The 15,588-nt window shown below is 44.0% G+C and overlaps 1 protein-coding gene across 3 annotated transcripts in view; it reads right to left on the bottom strand.

Annotated features, from left to right (window-relative positions):
- PCMTD1 (protein-L-isoaspartate (D-aspartate) O-methyltransferase domain containing 1) overlaps positions 1–15,170 on the bottom strand; it is a 70,823-nt gene extending 55,653 nt beyond the window's left edge. For all 3 annotated transcript variants that reach the window (XM_040487814.1, XM_040487817.1, XM_040487816.1), the window contains exon 1: positions 14,977–15,170. The gene's annotated coding sequence lies outside the window, so the exon portion shown is untranslated. The remainder of the gene's footprint in view (positions 1–14,976) is intronic.
- Between the last annotated feature and the right edge of the window lie 418 nt (positions 15,171–15,588).

Below are 15,588 nucleotides of genomic sequence, written 5' to 3'. Positions count from 1 at the left end.
AAAACTCCTGAAAGTATCAAGTTCACCCAGTCACGCACAGGACAAAACTACTTGCTCAAGGCCACTGTGACGGAATTCAAGGCTCCAAGAATTCAAGGCTCCAAGTTTCTTTCCAGTACATCATACAACAAGAGCTCAAAAAGTGACGCCTTTTCTGAGATGACAAGCCTTTATCTGGTTTTAAAACAACAAAACCCCCACAGTGTTAAAGTAAGCCAGGGAAGAAGCGTGAAGTCCTTCCTTACGGTGTAGACCGAGCTAATTTTTGAGTCAGGGTAGTAAAAGGAGAGAAGCAGCGCTCAAATATTTGGTCCAGGGACTAGGACTGCTTTTTGATACTTAAATGTGAGAGAATACAGGCAAATGAGAAAGAGTCAAGACCAGCTGGCTGGGAACAAAATGTAAACATAGGAACCGGCCTTTATGTCAAAAGGTGTCTGCCATCGGTTCAGCTGGGAGAAAGGTTTAGAATGGCGCAGGGAGGAAAAGCGACGGAGAGAGGCTTTAAGAGCAGCAGCAGTCAATTGCCCTGATTCCACCAGAGAGAGATGAAGTGCACGTCAAAAATCTTCTGGGGCGCCTGGGTGGCTCAGTCCCTCAAGTATCTGACTCTTGATCTCAGCTCAGGTCTTGATCGCAGGGTTCTGAGTTCAAGCCCCACACTGGGCTCCACAGTGGACACGAAGCCTACTTAAAAAAATTAAAGAAAAGAATATTCTACTTCCAGAGAGTAAAATCATGGTTACCAGGGGGGTAAAACTGATGGGGTGTGAGAGTACAAACATGCAACGAGCAGTTAATTAGTTACAGAGATCTAATGCCCAGCGTAATGAATACAGACAATACTGAACCGTAATTATGTCATGTGATAAATATAAGCTACAGAGGCAGGTTGCCCGGGTGGCTCAGTTGCTTGAGCGCCAACTTTGGATCAGGTCATGATCTCACAGCTGGTGGGTGTGAGCCCCGAGTCGGGCCCTGTGCTGACAGCTCAGAGCCTGGAGCCTGCTTCAGATCCTGTGTCTCCCTCTCTCTTTGCCCCTCCCCTGCTCATGCTCTATCTCTCAAAAAAAAAAAAAAAAAAAAAAAAAAAAACCACAGTAAAAGAAAAATATTGCTACAAAGGCAACCATAAGATATGAATGTATCACAGTGACACATCACACATATTAAATTTATAGTGTCATATGTCAAATTCATTCAATTGAAAATAGAGAAAAATTCTATTTCCTGCATCAATTCCTACTGACGGGCAATGTCTGGCCGGAGCACGAGTGGATGGTGCCGGACACTGCACGAAAAAAGGGCTTTGCTTCTAGGTCCGGTGCACTGTTCGGCAGGCTTCTGCGGTGCTTGCGGGTTAACAGCCAGTGGCTTCCCCCAGCGCCCTCCCCTGGGTGGTTGGTCGAAGACAGCCTCTGGGAAAACACCTCTCTGTGAACATCTTTCGCTTGTACCCGGAAAGCAGATTTCTATAAAATCCATTAAGGAGGCACCAGAGCAACTTCTCTGCCACCCAATGAGCCACACGCTCTCTCAAGGAAGTCTGGATCTCAGCCCTGGGTGGGCCTCTTCCTTGGGTGCTTAAATATGGCCCTTAGGGGCAGAGGCGAATCCTTCTATTTCCATATTCTTTAGAGCTCTCTTTGTGCTGACCAGTCAATTCTGTTAATGTTTCTCTACAGTTCTCTACATTGAACTTTCCCTGTTCGTATCACCCTGTGTGGTTTCTCCGGCCTGTGTGGACTAGACTGATACAATGCTGACAACCATGGAGACTACAGCCAGGTCAGTGAGGCAACGGAGAACAAGCAGACAGGCAATAAAATGAACTGACAATACAAGAGCCCGAAACTTTGCAGCCAGACATCCACGGTCCCTTGCATGTGACTTAAATTGCTATCTCCCGCAAACATTCTTGGTTGTTTTTTTAACTTCCAACTCTGAGTTTTAGTTTCACGGCAAAATGTTAAACACCTGTCACCAGCTTTTCCGTGCTGCAAGAGCTGTCCCTCCTGATCCCAGAGGAACGTCAGAGAGCCAAGTGACTAAGAGCACTGAGGGCGGCTGCCAATTCCGCCATCTTACACTCCTGCCCAGGAAATCCATCGTGGTCAAAATTTTAGATGGGAGGATGGCTTAGTGGCTGCATCTGGGAGTCAGCTTAAACATGAGCGCGTTAAATGCAGCACGTGACCTTTCCGGTGCCCATTTGCCCCCTATAGATTTCAATGATTATTAGCACACTTGGAAAAGGACAAAATCAACCACTGAAAAACTCATTCAATTTCATGTATGCATGTTAGGTAAGCCAAAAATAGAAACCCACAGAGAAATAAAGGAGCAGGTTAACAGCAAAGCCAAATTCTTGAAACAAACGCCAGGGATAAGCAATGGTAAAGGTTACTTCTTCTTGTAAGTGGCGTTTCAAAAGGAAAGAAAAGAGCATCAAAAAATATTTCTTGCAGGGGCGCCTGGGTGGCGCAGTCGGTTGGGCGTCCGACTTCAGCCAGGGCACCATCTCGCGGTCCGTGAGTTCGAGCCCCGAGTCAGGCTCTGGGCTGATGGCTCGGAGCGTGGAGCCTGTTTCCGATTCTGTGTCTCCCTCTCTCTCTGCCCCTCCCCCGTTCATGCTCTGTCTCTCTCTGTCCCAAAAATAAATAAACGTTGGAAAAAAAAAATATTTCTTGGAATAAAACAGTCCCAGAGTTGGAAAACCGTAGAGGGAAAACTAAAGATATAAGCAGGCACTAAAGAATTCAACAGATTTGTCGTATGACTCATTTAGCAGAAAACAATTTTGGAAGAAATCGACAGTAAATGACACTAAATAAGCCACGCACACTGTGCTACTGCGCTAAAACGCACTGACCAGCAAAGAAGAGGTAATTGCCAGAAAGACTGCCTTACGTTTCTATAGGGCATTGGTTTTAAGGAGTGCTGGGTTGGGACGTACTTGTGTTTTCGAGGAACAAAAATACTTTCAAAAACAGTAATTGGTAAGAATCTGTCTTATCCCACTACCTTACTCTAATCTCTCCAAACGTGTTTTACAGCTGGCAAGCCTAGGGTAGAAATTTGTGTATTTACAGTGAATGCGCAGGGATAGTCTTTCCTTTCCACTGAGAACAAAGCGCATGTGCAACTTCTTCAAGTACAAGACTCTTGCCTCCCAGCTGGAAAGACTCCACACAGCAAACTGACAAGGATCCCAGACTCTCGTCTGCCAGAAAAACAATGTCATGGCCGTTGATTCTGCTTCTGCCTTCCTCCAACATAACTGCCTCAGGGATTCTAGGGCAGGTCCGTATTTCTCCTTTCTGCTACCCTGCTGACTCAATCAAAATCCTCCTCTTCAGCACAAATTTCACAGTGCATCTAGTGAGCTTCCAGATTAATTTCACGGGGGATGGGGTTCCTGCCACCACTCCAAATTGTGTGTGAACCCAAAACCTTCTAGTCCCTCACCTCTCAAACTAGCAATTTTTTCAATTACTCATACTCCTCTTTAGTCAGAATGCTATTCTGTCATTATGCTCATTAATGCTAGCCAGAGTACTGAAACTAACTTCCCGTTGGTCTTCATGCCCGTGGTTCTCCCAACTTCACTAGCGTCCTGCACAGCATTCTGACCCACTTGCCAGTATGGCAACTTTATCAGTAAGGAAGCGAAGCAGCTCCAGAAATTCAGAGGTGCCTCCAGGAAGCTGCAAAAATGAGAGGAAATCCACTTGGCAGGGGCCCGAGGCCACCACCATTTAAACCCACGAGCACTGGGGCGCCCGGGTGGCTGAGCCAGCCAAGCCTCCAACTCCTGATTTCTGCTCTGGTCATGACCTCACGGAATAGAGCCCCACGTGAAGCTCCGAGCTGGGAGCGGAGCCTGCTTAAGATTCTCTCTCTCCCTCTCCCTCCACCCCTCCCTGTAGCGCTCACTCCTTTCAGTGCTCTCAAAAAACGACACACAAAAGAACAAAATCCCAGTAGCACTAGTTTTATCAGTTTTATGAGGGTCATCTTCGTGTTTTCTTGGGGGAAGGGACTGCTTAGCAGTCATTTCCCTAAGAGAGCAAATGCTCTCTACGTACCTACCTTACTTTCCTACCATTGCCCTAACACACCACCGCAAACATCAGTGACTTAAATCCACACAACTTCACTACATGACAGTTCTAGGGGTCAACAGTCTGACACCGGTCTCGCGGGGCAAAGATGATGCGTCAGCAGGGCTGGATTCCTTTCCGGAAGCTTTAAGAGGGTTTGTTCTCTTGCATTTCGAGGGTCTAATATCCACCTACTTCTTTGGCTCACGACCCTTTGCTGAATGTTGAAAAGCCAGCAACATCAGGCGGAGTCCTCCTCGCTCCGCCTCCTGTCCTCACTTCCCACCAGGAACCTTGTGGTTACGCCAAGCCCATCAGGAAAATCCAGCGTAGTCTTCCTAACTCAAAGGTCAGGGGATTGGCAACTTTAATTTCCCTTTGCCATAGAAAGTAACATATTCAGATTCCAGAAATTAAAACATGAACCTCTTTGGGGGGGGGGGCGGGGGAAGGACATTACTTGTCTACTACATACACTCCCCAGATTTTATTTACCCTCTATCTCCAGCAGAATACTGCTCCACAGGGAATCAAACGAACCCAACTTAAATGTGTAATATGTAACCCAAGTCCACTGTCACCTATCCTATTCCCCCCCCGCCCCGAGATACAGGAAAGGAAATAAGAGATCGCAAGAATAATCAGTGCAAAGACACATGCTCGTATCCCTGGACAGAACTTGGAATTCATTTTCTCTTTTTTTTTTTAACACTTACTTTTGAGAGAGAGAGAGAGACAGAGTGCAAGCAGCAGAGGGTCGGAGGGAGACACAGAATCTGAAGCAGGCTCCAGGCTATGAGCCGTCAGCACAGAGCCTGATGTAGGGCTAGAATGCACCACGGACCGCGAGACCATGACCTGAGCTGAAGCCAGATGCTTATAACCGGCGAGCCACCCAGGCGCCCCATGGAATTCATTTTCTCTTAATGCATGGTCACAAATCCTCCAACTGAATCAACAATAACTACACCACAGACTAATTTTTAGTAAAAGAACCTCATAGAGACCCTGAAATTCAATTTGAAGTACCCACTGGAAAAACGGCAAAAAATAAAACCATCAACTGTTTGGTCTGGTTCTTATTAAGCCACGTAATCATTTTTCTCTTAGAAAATCTATGCCTAATCCTAACCCTTGAACACGGCACAACAAAAAACTTGCAGTGTTCCTAATACTTACACCACTGGGAGAAAGTGTGCCTAAATATAAGCTCAAGCTTAAAAACCTCTTAGGGCACAGTACTGCTGAATTCCTGACCTTACTTTTAGAATTAGGAAGAGCTACTATGCAGATTCACTGAGCGCTTACAAAAATTCAGTTCAGCATGAGTAAGACCCTGTACAACATATACCTCTTTTCTTAGCTGTTGGTACCTGCCAAGATTTGTAGCAGATTCAAAACTGTCATATTTTCACGGAGTACTGGGCGCCTGGGTGGCTCAGTCAGTTAAGAGTCCAACTCTTGATTTCGGCTCAGGTCATGATCTTGCAGTTCGTGAGCCCAGGTTCAGGCTCTGTGCTGGGTGTGGGTCCTGCTCGGGATTTTCGCTCTCCCTCTCTCTGTGCCCCTCCCCCACTCTCTCTCTTAGGCACACGCTCTGTGTCTCAAAGTAAGTATTTTATTTTAATTTCTAATGTTTATTTATTTTTGAGAGAGACAGAGACAGAATGCGAGTGGGTTGGGGCAGAGAGAGAGGGAGGCACAGAATCTGAAGCAGGCTCCAGGGCTCCGAGCTGTCAGCACAGAGCCTGACATGGGGCTCAAACTCACGAGCTGTGAGATCATGACCTGAGCCGAAGTCGGATGCTCAACGGACTGAGCCACCCAGGCTCCCCTCAAAGTAAGTATTTTAAAAAGAACAAGAAGTTCACCAAGTTGGCGTATACTTAATTTTAAAAAACTTTGGGGGTCGCCTTGGGTGGCTCAGTTGGTTAGGTGGCCAACTCTTGATTTCAGCTCAGGTCATGATCTCACAGTTTGTGGGTTCGAGCCCCGCTTCTGGCTCTGCGCTCACTGCGCGGAGCCTGCTTCGGATCCTGTCTCCCTCTTTCTTGCCCTCTCCTGCTAGCGCTTTCTCTCTCTCTCAAAAATAAATAAACGTTAAAAAAATTTTAAAAATAAAAATAAACAAATAATTTATTTTTTTACTGTAGTATGATTCCAGATTGACCTCAAGAGGGAGCAGCATCCTTTTAAAAATAGACTGCCTGCAGGTAAATGTTTTCTGTGTCTCACTAAAAACGAATGGAAAGACACACTAGACAAAAAATATGGAGACATTCAGGAGCAGGACTTGATTTTAATAATGTTCTACACAACAGAGAGTAGTAATGGATATAAAAGGAAGCAGGTAGACACTGAACTTTAAAACAAACGGGGTGAACAGTGAGAAAAAAAACACAGAATCAAACATTTATGAACGCCTGAGCTCCTGGCCTTTACCTTAACACTGTTAACCTCACCAGTGCCCATTCCTCAGTTTTAAGAATCAAATGAAATAATGGACATTATTTAAATTAGTAAAATGTTTTTTGTCTAACACGACTGAGAGTAACAAGATTACAGACAACTGAAAGGTATTCATTCTAAGCATTAAGAGGTACTTCAAAGGATTCCAGTATTTCAAAGATGGACTACTGAAACACAACGACACGTAAGCAGAACAAAAGCTGAGTGAGGCGCGTAGCTCTCCCATCACCAACAGAGGACCAACCTCGCGTTGGGCAGGACACGTGCACAAATCAACAAAGCGGAGAGCTTACCACAGCCTTGGTCACCCAGTGAAGAATCCAGATGGGAGAAAACTCAAAACACATTTTCCATGCTTCCACCACCCAATCTATCTGCCTCATGTGGTAGCATGATTTATAAAGCTGGGCTTTTCTAGTTTGTATTCTCAATAACATAGAAATCTCTCAGAATTAACTACAGGATATACCATCCCAGGGTGGTAAACTCCTGACAATCCTTTGCTTCTTTATCTGTATTTTCTGGGTTTTCTACAGTGAATTCCTACTGCTGTTATATGGAGAAAAAAGCGAAAACAAGCCATCTTTTACTTATTATTTCTACAATGATTAGTAAAGTGCAGGTTAGGTGACCAAAGAGAATCACAGGTGTACAGAAATAAGTCAGTGCAAATGAACCACTGTTCTAAAAACCTAAACCATATGCAGGACCACTGTGAAAAGACCAATCTATCAAACATCTAAAACCTAATTTTTTAATGCCAATCAGAACACTCAAATCCCACATTTAAGACAGAATGACTGCAAAATGACAAAGAAAATACATCACTGTTCAGTAAGCCATATGGTAGTACTCTAAAAAAAATAAAAGTGGGGCGCCTGGGTGGCGCAGTCGGTTAAGCGTCCGACTTCAGCCAGGTCACGATCTCGCGGTCCGGGAGTTCGAGCCCCGCGTCGGGCTCTGGGCTGATGGCTCAGAGCCTGGAGCCTGTTTCCGATTCTGTGTCTCCCTCTCTCTCTGCCCCTCCCCCGTTCATGCTCTGTCTCTCTCTGTCCCAAAAATAAATAAATAATAAATAAATAAATAAAATAAAAGTCATAGGCTACACAACTTAAACGACCTGTCAGGGGGCGCCTGGGTGGCTCAGTCAGTTGAGCAACCGACTTCGGCTCAGGTCATGATCTCAGTTTGAGAGTTCAAGCCCCGCGTCGGGTCTGTGCTGACAGCTCAGAGCCTGGAGCCTGCTTCGGATAGTGTGTGTGTGTGTGTGTGTGTGTGTGTGTGTGTGTGTGCGCGCGCGCGCGCGCGCGCGCACTGCCCCTCCCTGCCCCTCCTCCACTCACACTCTCTCTCCCCTTTGGAAATAAAAAAACATTTAAAAAAAAAAAAAAAAAAAACCACGACCTGTCAGGGGTAACCTGATAGAGCGGCCACAGAACCTAAGCAGTCGCTACACTTCACAGGACAGTGCTCTGTGTTTATAGCACCCTCGGTCTGGAAGAATCAAAGGGCATTCACTGTTTACCTTGTATCCCATCATCACCTTATTCACTTATTTCACTCAATTGTGACTTTTATCATTCTTACCATTTGTTATTCAACAGGATTCTGACATTCTTAAAATGTATGAATGTGTCCTTTCCGTTTATAAATCTGAAATGATTCACACCACACTATTAAAAAAACCACTGCCCAAGCAACCTAAGAGGAATAGATGTGGAAGGGGGGAGGCTCACTGAAGAAGGAAATTTTCTTTTAATTTCATTCATTTTAGTAGTTCAAATCTGATCTTGGAATACGCAATAATAATACAATAAAGAAAACAACCTAACAACCACATGAAATAGGCTGCATTGCAGGCCATGAGATTTCCTTCTAGATGATACACAGGGAATTTAGTTCATCCCCTGAATGGCTTTCCGATCTATTTTAAGTATATTGTTAAAGGCCACAGTCCCAGAGACCAGTTTCTAGGTATCAAGGATTACTTCTCAGCACTTCCAAACACATCCGGGGCTGACCTTTGCCCAGGGCACACAACTAGTCCTGGGAACTACCCATCAGGACTGCTGTCCCTACTCTACCAATTCAACAGTGGATGATGAATTCCAGCAAGCATTTTTGCACGAACTGTCGTTTTTGCCTTCTCTCCATTCACTTAGCCATTAATCACCCAGGGCAGAAAAGACAGCCATTTCATTCCCCACCATGAAACATCCATTTCAGCTTCCAAGCTTTATTTTCCCCTACAGGGAAAAAGCTACTACTTTTTCCTCCTCTTCCTTCGAATTGTTGCTTCAAGGGGTATAGCAGTAAACAACTGAAAACCATCTAAATGCCCACCAAGAGAAAATATAGTTAAATTATTACATACACAATCTGTATATGTGACTATAGAGGGCAAATACTTTGAGGCTGCAAAACATATTTTTAAAGAATGAAGCTTTTTACCTACTGATATGGAATGAGTGATAAATTCAGTGAAAAACCACGTGCAGTGTACCTCATCTTTATGTAAAGAGAAAGAGTATTTATTCACATTTACTTGCATACAAGTAAACTCTTACTTTTACATCATGCCACAGTTGAATGGCTACGTCCCAGTGGGGAAAGCAGAAGGCTGAGGAGGAGACATTTCCAGTTTACAAAACTTTTTGTACACTTGAAATTTGAACCATGTGACTATATTACCTAATTTTAAAGTCGATGAATTATTTTAAACTTGCTTATAACTTTTATTTCCAGAGCATTTGTGGTTGCTGTGAACCCTTTAGAAAGTTGACAGCAGGCAGACTGGCAAATTGATTAGCTTGAGAATCAACCTCACTCCTTTATAATCATGCATTCAGCATCCCCAAAGAAACCCCAAATGTCTTCTCCCCCAACACCATCACCAAGATATTCCACCTTGTTATTATTTAATGAAGCAATAATTACTTAATAAGTTACTAAGCTGTAACACGATATGGGACGCAAAGACAGATACCGGAGAAATATAAAATTGTAAATTCTGCATGGTAACCATTAACCTTGATGGGTTCAAATAAGTCTGAAATTTCACGTGAACTTTTTAGGAAGCAAAGAGTTATGTGTAATTTGTGGAGGACATTTCAGCTAATCATACAGCTGGGGAGAGTCCCGATATCACCAAAAGCAAGAAAATGACACTGCAGTATAGGGAAAGTTTTATTCTGCCTTTCATATCCATATAAGCAGAGAAGAAGCTGAGCCCAAAGAATGATGAGAATATTACAGTTCATTTGAAAATCTAAGAGCACAGAAAAGAATTCAAATGTCAAACCATTAATTTTAAGAACTTTTATATACAATGAACTCACATATGCATATAGAAAAACAAAACAGCATTTTTAAAAATAAACATCACAATTATCATAACCAATTGTCATACTCAATAAGGATTATCATAATCAAGCTGGAAACAAAGAACTGGTTTGATAGCCTATAACAAGAAAATCTGGTTCTGTTATATATATACACACAATTAAAAACTCCAGTAAACTACTGTTTGTGTCATCTAGCAACTAAAATCAAACCCTACTTAAATGCCATTAAAGGAGCAGATGACTAGTGATCATTTTCATATTCGTCCACACGTATTTCCTGAGCATCCCCTGGGAAATACAACAGTAAGACACGGTTTCTGCTTTCAGGATTTTATAATCCAGTTACAACTGTTAGACTACTCAAAGACAAATTCAGAAGAGAAAGTGATTATCAAGAGGTTAAGCAACTACACGAGTAAGGGGAGACCTTACCACCCCGAAGACAGAAAAGAGGAAATAAGCTGTTATCTGCTAGCCTTTTCACTTGAAGGACTTCAGAAGGCAGAGATACTAGAGGGAGAAAATTCCAAGTGGAAATGCGTGAGAAACCAAGAGAGTTTACATTCTTTCTCTTACAGAAAGAACGCAAACACAAGTTTGAATAAAACAAGAGTTAAATTCCAAAAAGAGCGCTGAGACCTGAAAGGCAAACCTAAGGAACAAGAACTTCACTCTAGAGTTGATCAGGAGCCACTCTGGGGAGGAACAGCTGGAAGACACGTTCTGGATTCGAATTCCACCTCTTCTACCAACTAGCAACCTTCCAGGCTTGCGAGGTCTAAATTTCTTCGTCTGTAGAGGAGGAAAGTAGTATCTGCAACAGAAACTACTAGGACGACCAAATGAGAACAAAGCATTAAGTACAAAGGCTGGCATAAGAAACATTCAAGAAGTGTGTTTTGTTTTGTTTGCTTCTGTGGGGGGGGGGGGGGAACGTGATCAGGATTGCCTTTAGGACAATTAATTTGACAGCAGTATGCACGATGAATGGCAAAACCTGAGATTAGGGATGTCTCCTATTAACGGCAGTTGAGGCAAAGGGATTAAAAGTATTCTGTTGCTGAGAAAATGGAAAAGCAGCAGGAGAACCTGATTTCTGAACCGTAACGCAATAGAAGTACAAAGAATTTGTGTGAAAAAGAGAGAATGAAGAATCAAAGGTAACCTTTGATTTTAAGCCTACGTGACTAAGAAAGTGGTAAGACCATTAAAATCACAAGAAAATGAGGGGAAGATTCAATGTGTAAAGGACGCAGTTTAATTCTGAATCTTCTGGTTCCAGATCACAAAATGAGAGTTACTTCCAGAGTTTATCAAGAACAGAAGGCAGGTCTGAAGCTTAGGAAAGAAAATGAGGCTGGCAGTGCACACTGGGACTTCAGCAGGGAAGGGAATGAACAGTGGAAACCATGGGTGTGCGTGCGACTGGAAAAGAGAAAAGACAACTCTAAAAACGGAGCTGTGAACTCAATCTAAAGTAACACTTGCAGAGAAGTGGGATGAGAAAATGCACAAAGGCCACAGGAAGGCACAAGTCTGAGATGCTGGCTTGTGCAAGTTACAGAGAAGACAAAGCCTTGCCAGCACTGTGCATTCCACAGCTCTTCAGATGCTCGTAGAACTGAGATTACAAACTGACTTATGATGATGTGATTATTACAGGTTCTAAGAGCCTGCAAGTGACTGAAAAGTGTTAATTATTCCAACTCAAACCCCAGCAAGACACAGCTAACACAGTATAATTATAATTAGATAATTTTCCAGTATCTCCAAGCTCAAAGAAGTGTAACTTTTAAGTCCTCATCTTCCTTGACATCCATCCACACATTTGACTCTACCAATTACCCACTATTTCAGGAAACCCCTCTCCCTCTGTCTACTTGAGACAGCCAATTCCCAGGTTTTTTCCCTTCTATTTTGGCTTCTCTTTCATCTTAACTAGTTTCTCCCCAGAAACAGAACATTGAGGGAACAACAATCCTCTATGAAATTCCACAATAGTTGATTTAAACAGTTTTTAAAACCCAACTACATTTTAAACTCTGGATCCTACCTAACGCTTCTCTTGTTATCATTAATAGGACCTACACAGTTTCTTGATGGGGGGGGGGGGGGGGCGGAGACACATGAATGTGTGTCTCCAAAAAAAGACTTCAGGCTAAACTGCAAAATAAACTTTCTATTTCTTTCCATCAGCAATAAGATCTATTAATTTTTGAAAATACACACATGCAGCATTGTATTCCCCACCCTTCAACAGCTGAAAAGTCAATAGGTCTTAACATACTCTAAAGACATCTTTCTGGTGCTGACATATTTTTGTATCCCACAACTATAAAACCTACTCGCATTCAGTGTTAAGTTGTCCAAGAGATAATCAAGAGCAGATCTGCCATTTAGATATGAATCCAGTTACCATCCTTAACAATCACCAAGAAATAAAAGCTCAAATGTTTTCCCATATGTGGGTTTCTTCTCAAATACATGTTACAACTGATCATACTTTATTAACTTCAGTTTCTGCCGTATTTCTTTAAAATGCAACTGTGTGACATATGCGAGGAAGCTAAAACACATACTATATACCATAATATTAGGACCTACACTTTATTAAATTGTCATGATGAGCTTTTGAGAAACTACAAAATACTAAAAATGAGATCATTTTTTAGGGCCTTCTTTGTACTCTTTTTATCTTAGTAGTTTATAATTCATAAAAATGTTAACCTATATGAGGTTACCCATCCAAGTTTTTAAGAAGACACCTGCAATAACTACAATTTACTATGATACCCAAATTTAGCATGGCATCAGAGTGACTAAAATAACACAATCCTTCACCTTCTTAATGACACCAGCTCAAGGTATATTTTAATAACACAGCACCAGAAACCTCATCTAAAAGGATACCAGAGTTTCATAATATTTTTAGGCTACTTTTGAATGCATATGATTATACTCGTGTCTCTATTTTGTAAGGAACATCTCTAAGCACAAAGAGAGGGAAAAACTCTAAGCTCAACAATTTTGTAAGACACTGTCCGTTAATGAAAGGCAACACGGCAGAGAAGAAAACACAGGTTCTTGGCTCCATCCTGAATCTAACGCAGCCACCACCGCTAAAAAGGTGATGAGATCTTGAGCAGTTAAGTTAATCTATCAGAGCCTGTTTATTAATCCTCAGACTGGAGAGAATGCCACCTATGTTGTTAGAAATAAAAAAGAAAAAGCATATTATTACCAGCAACTGTAACTAAAATGCCATAGATGTTTTGGCTCCTTTTGAGCCACAGCTCCCCCAAAAAGTATACACTTGGGCCTAAGATTTCAGGACATATGCATGCTTTTAGAACCAGACTTCTTTGCGATGATCTTATTCGGTTCTATGTTTTCCCTGGAAGCCAGCAAGAGGATGAACACACAGTGCATTGTTAATAAATACATGCCAGTGATTAGATCAACACGGCCTCCAGCACTTTTGCACACAGAAATACAAAATGTGACAATTTCCCAGCTTTCTGTCTTATTTAATAGCGAACAGTGTAGTATCACCGTTTCACTTACAGCTCACTCCCTAGGGTCAACTATCAAAATATTTAGTCCCTGGCTGCTGGGAGGTTTTGTTTTTTTAATCTGTTTTGAAATGCAAACTTCTAGGCCACTGGCTTTCTACCTTTTACTTTTCTTCACATGAGCAGGTTCAAGTTTAAGGAACTGAATTTATTCTCAACTGACCATACGGAATTTAAATCTACCTTGAAAAATGCACGTAGCAGAAAACAAAAAAGAAACTACTTTAGAAACCTGCTTTATGGAGTCATCCAAGCTTCATGTAAGCTACCATAAGCTCTGTGTAAACATATTACTTAACTTGCCTAATATGTAAGTATCCCCATCTGGCCTTAGACAATCTTGAAGTTTTACCACATTTGTTTCAAAATAACAGCTTGTAACCCTTGTTAAAAGCTACTTAATAATAGTTGAAACATTACAGAAAAACTGGATACAACGTTCAGCATTAAAAAACCAACAGAGCTATGTAGCTTTTACAAAGAATGAGGTATGTAATAAAATGGAGGACTAAATGTGAGTACCCTTGGCCAATAAAAAGCATATATACTATGGATGATCCCAATTTTCTTCTTAAAACATACTTACATGCATAGAAAAATCCTGAATGGCTAAACACACTTGTAGACTGGTTACCCTGGGTAGTAAGAGGGGAAAATGGGGGTAGGGGGTGGGGAGCAGACGTCTTCATTGTTTAGCTGCTTTTCTTCTTAAAGAGCACGTAGTAATTTTGTTAATTAAAAAAATAACCGGGAGAAAATAGCCACTGGTAAAACTGTACTTTCCCCTCCGTACCCAAATACTTCTAATGTGTAATTTTCAAAACATAGTTATGACTTCTCAGTTTAAAAAAAAAAAAAAAAGACCTACAAAAATACAGTACTAGAAGTTAAAAAAAAAAAAATCTTGCATTTGCAAGATTACTCCCGCTGGTTCTACTCAGGGCTCCTCTCTACGTCAGTGTTCGAAACGCCCTAAAAAACGGGCTCCACACTTGAACGGTAGTAAACGCTCAAACAAACAAAAAAAACCCAGAAAGTAAGAAAATGTTAGCGCCTGCTCTAGCCTCGTAAATCCCTTCCCAGCCTCAACCCCCAAGGCTTCCCCGAGCCTACGTAGACTGGATTCTCTTCCTTCCAAATCAAAACAACAACAGAAAGTCACGGGGTGGAACTGAAAAGGCCTTGAAGGGGCCCGTGGGTGTCTTGGGACCGCAGCGTCAGGGAGTCCTGGTCCCCGAGCCCGGGTCAGAGCCCAAGGACCATCCGCCCGGACCTCCCATACCCTTCGACCCCTCCAGACTCCCTCGACCGCCCTCGACTCCCGGCCCCTGCGACCCCGCCGACCCCGACCCCCGACCTCCCGGCCCCCTTCGAAACCTCCGGCCTCCCTTGACTCCCCAGCCCCCGACCTCCCCGACCCGCCGCCACACTCCAGCACGCGGGACGCGCCGACCCGCACGACCCCGAGTCCGCAGGCAGCGGCGTTACCTGCGGCGAGACGGTCCGTCCGGCCCGCCGCAGCGACGCGCAGGGTCAGGCGCTAGGACTCGGCGGGCTCCACGGCAGCCCGCCGCCCCCACCACCACCACACCACGGCCGCCAACGCCGCCGCCGCTGCAGCCCGGAGGAGGGGCGGGGCCCGGACCCGCGGCTGGGGAAGCCCGACCGTCGCGGCCCCGGGAGTCGTCGGGAACCTAGGCATGCGCAGAGCAGGGGACGCGAGAACTGCTCCAGGAGGACGCGGGAGTCAACAAGGCTTCGGGGACGCCCCCATCCGGCTCCGCCCCTCCCCCCCACAGGCCTTGCTCCGCCCCCACGCCCAAACAACGCGAGGTCTTGAGGAGACTTGGGGAGGGCCCCGGTTGAGAGAGATCCCGCGAGAACAGGGCATCGCCCTCCTCGCCCCCTTCCTAGCGTCAGGACGCCTAGGGGCTGAATAGGTGAGAGGCGGTCCGCGGCGGCGGCGCTGGAGTGGAGGGAGGAGGCCTCCCCTCGGGGAGGCCGTTCTATTACCCCGCGCTTCGGGACGGGGCGTCTAGGTGTCGGAGCACATGCGAGGGTGCGTCCCCGCGGGGTAACTATACGGAAGCTTTTGCGGAA

This window comes from Herpailurus yagouaroundi, unplaced genomic scaffold (assembly GCF_014898765.1).
Source record: "Herpailurus yagouaroundi ecotype Mexico unplaced genomic scaffold, PumYag 165, whole genome shotgun sequence".
NCBI classification, from domain to species: Eukaryota; Metazoa; Chordata; class Mammalia; order Carnivora; family Felidae; genus Herpailurus; species Herpailurus yagouaroundi.
Note: the sequence above shows the minus strand (reverse complement) of the source record. Positions and strands in the feature narration are given on the sequence as shown.